The sequence below is a fragment of the Choristoneura fumiferana genome, chromosome 18 (genome assembly GCF_025370935.1).
Source record: "Choristoneura fumiferana chromosome 18, NRCan_CFum_1, whole genome shotgun sequence".
NCBI classification, from domain to species: domain Eukaryota; kingdom Metazoa; phylum Arthropoda; class Insecta; order Lepidoptera; family Tortricidae; genus Choristoneura; species Choristoneura fumiferana.
Genome location: NC_133489.1, coordinates 2,261,353 through 2,265,139, shown reverse-complemented (window position 1 = coordinate 2,265,139; position 3,787 = coordinate 2,261,353). Strand labels below are relative to the sequence as shown.

Below are 3,787 nucleotides of genomic sequence, written 5' to 3'. Positions count from 1 at the left end.
TTAGCAGTCTGTTATGTCTATGTTTTTGCGTAGGTACCTACCTATATGTATTCACAACAACGCTGCTTGATTGATTTCAAGGAAAAGGGACGCAATTTGACATGTAAATGACACGAATTCACAGGGACTCTTCAACGTGATTGTGATTGTGACAAAGTGTATAATTTGAGTTCAGATAGAGATAACTAGTGTATGTAAACCGACTTAGTAGTCATTTCTAATTTAAAAAACTAATTTCAGGAATTAGACTAATTTTTACTAAAATCAACTAATTGGACTCCAGTGGATCACTGAGAAGGTAAGACCTGCTTTACTTCTTTTTGCCACACATAAGTAATTTCACATTATCATCACATACAAGTAATAGGCAGTAGATCGACTATATATACTAGCCACAGATACTAGCGCTCGAATTTTTCATGTGATTAAATTCAACAACAAGTCGTTTCGAAACTTGCCGCAATAGACGCATTTTTTTTGTATGACCAACTTATAATTTAACTAATAAATAAATAATCATAAAATTAACATATGTTTTATCCCTACCCTAAACTAAACACATACAATAAAATATACACACGTCTGTTTCACTTTTGTAGACGCCAACCATAGCGCTCCGCCCAGCTGTAGTAAAATTTCAAGAATTTATTTATTTTATTTTATTTTTATTTTTTATTCGACTGGATGGCAAAGGAGCAAGTGGGTCTCCTGATGGTAAGAATACGGCTAAGTCAAAATACTTCCTATTGCTTGTATTGTGTTATCATCATTCCAACCTATAATCCCACTGTTAGCACAGGCTTTCACTTCGAGTAGTATACTGGGGCTGATAGTTTCTGTTGTTATATTTGGTGGAAAGAGCTGGAAGAGTATTAAATAAATGATTTGTAAGATATGAGTTAGCAAAAAGATGTTCATTGACAAAGATGTTTATTTCGAGTAACAATACATAAAGAAAAAATATAACTATATAAACAAGTCTGCACAACAGACGTTAGGTACTTACTATCTACAAAAGTTACAACGGAGGATTAGTGCAGATTGGGAACAGCAATTGAATATTTAAAAAAAAAACTAGAGATGCGAGACTGGATTCGAAACCATGATCCTTCTTGAATGGCCATTTAGTAGGTCGAACAACTCTGTTACCACGTACCTTTTTACCCTAACTGAAGCGAAGGTTATGTTTTGAATCTGTGTGTATATATATTTAAGTATGTACGTATGTTCCTATGTTCGCTCGTAACTACTAAACGGTTTATTCAATTGTGACAAGTGATACGTTATTAGATTTGTCTTATTAGTGTGAGGGTCACTTATTGGGTAAATAAAATTCTTATGAAGTCAAAGTTAATTTTGTTGAGTTTTAATAATCTGATCTAATGTTGATGCACCACCTGCTGTAAACTACGTAGTCCTAATATTATTGTATTTGGCTCTCTATTGCCTAATATAAACTGGAGACTCCAGCACTGCGGTGTGGAATGTCAATTTTGGATCTATATTGGATAACAACTTATGTCATAATGATCTTTTGCCATAATAACGTTTGCCATAATGTAAATATAGTTTTTTTCCTAATATTGAATATCCTAATGCTTATTTGCACTAATTTCGTAAGTACTAATTATCATAGTATGTCCTAATAGTCACATGTCCTAATATTGGTTGAAATAATCATTTTTGTAATAAACTGGTTTGGAAACTTCACACACCGTTGAATCATCCCACTTCCCACTAATATAATAAATGCGAAAGTTTGTAAGGCTGTTTGTTTGTTTGTTATCCCATCACTTCAAAACCGCTGAACCAATTTAGATAAAATTCGGTACATAGATAGTTTGGAGTCCCGGGAAATTGCATATAATAGTAGTAAATAATAATACACTAAAAAGGGCCACTTTTTATGAATAATTAAAAAAAAACTTTTCTGACTGCTGTTCGTTTTTGTAGGGGTCGCAGTTCTAACCTAAGTTAACTTTTCTGGCTGCGGTTCATTCTGTAGGAGTCGCAGTTCTAACCTAACCTAACTTACTTTTCTGGTACCGGTTCGTCACTGTTGGGAACTCGGTTCTAACCTAATCTACTTTTCTGGCTCGCAAGTCGCTGTTTGCCTACAAGAGCTCTGTTATGGCATTTAATATTATGGATTTTAATATTATTACTCGTAAGTTTTTATGTCTTACTATATTAGTACAAAACATATTAGGGATGTAGAGTATTAGGACATTTAATATTATGGCTTATGATTTTTAGGGCATAAGATCATTATGGCAAAAGTATGATATAATGTCAAAAGTGTTTATGGCAAAAGTGTTATGGCATTTGAGTTTAGGACAAACGATATTATGGATTACGAAGGAGACCCGTCTATTATATATCCAGTCGAGTAAGCTACCCGTCAGTCTGTCAGTCATACAGTAGGTAACTTACTTTTATTAATAATTTATAAACCTCAACCAGTTTAGTGAAATTACAAAATCAGATAAAAGGTCAACTCGATTTAGTGATTCGGTACCCAAAACCCTATTACTAAGACTTCGTTGGCCGTCCGTCCGTCCGTCCGGCTGTCACCAGGCTGTATCTCAAGAACCGTGATAGTTAGACAGTTGAAATATTCAAAGATTATGTGGCCTCTATAACAACAAATACTAAACACACAATAAAATAATATTTAATCGTGATTTTTTTTGCCTTTTTTTGCTAATGTCTAATGAATATTGTACAGATGGTGCGGGAAACCCTTTGTGCGCGAATCAAACTCGCCGTCGGTCGGTTTCATTTCACTACATTTGTTTAGCAATTGGATAAAATCCCTGTTACGCGTCAGTGACAACGAAACGAGCTCGCAAAGTCAACTCTATGATCTCTCTCTCTCTCTCTCTCTCTCTCTCTATGATAAAAGTCTCAATAAAAAAAAAACTCCAAGCGAAGGTCGAGGCCGGGCTGCCGCCTCACTCGCCGCCCTTGCCCTTCAACCTGACCACACCTGACCCAACAGAGTCGCATCCGCTCCACATACATCGATCTCGCTCGCTTCGCTCGCTCGATCCGCGGCAGTGAAGGTGTTTTTTTGGCGGAGTGTGTAGGTTTTTGATCAAATGACTGTTTTTTCTTGACCGGTTTATTAAGAATTATCTCCTAAATGTATGGATTATTTAAGATAAACTTAAAATTATAAATGTGTTTTATTTTGTTCCTTCGTTTGTCTTTCCTTTTACTGTTTTTGCTCACTAAATATATTTAACTTTTCAGATTCATAATGGACTTCAAATTATTTTCTGAGGCAATTACGTAATACATAACAAAGTACAAAGCTAATAGTATTAGCGATTTTGTATTGAAATTCACTAATACTCTTAGCTTGTCCTTTACCTATTATGCAATTGGGCCATGTCATGGAGCCGAAGATTCACAGTTACTCTTGCTACATAAGTACTAAATACCTTTACAGATTGATTCAAACCACCGTTCTTATTTCAAATAATGACAATCATCGAAAACAGTACCATATTGTCAAATAATATATACGTCTCTTTCAGTTTGGGCGTGACGTCAGATGTGTCAATTGTTCGTTGCCCATATTATGATTTGATTATTTATGACTTTCAATGTTTTTTGATTTTACAAGGTCTTGCGGATTAAATTGAGGAATATATAGGTTGTCACAAAAATATCCGTATAACCACTAAAGACAACATGTAGGTATCAAATCGTGAATATAATTATTTTTTTTCTTTTTAAGAAATCTATTAAATTGTTATAAGTAAAATAAATGATACAACTT

General features: G+C 34.4%; 1 long non-coding RNA gene across 1 annotated transcript; it reads left to right on the top strand.

Moving 5' to 3' along the window:
• The first annotated feature begins 261 nt into the window (after positions 1 to 261).
• On the top strand, positions 262 to 3,563 carry LOC141437941 (uncharacterized). The gene is made up of 2 exons (XR_012452437.1): positions 262 to 298; positions 3,256 to 3,563. It is a non-coding gene; the product is annotated as an uncharacterized lncRNA (long non-coding RNA).
• Positions 3,564 to 3,787: the final 224 nt, after the last annotated feature.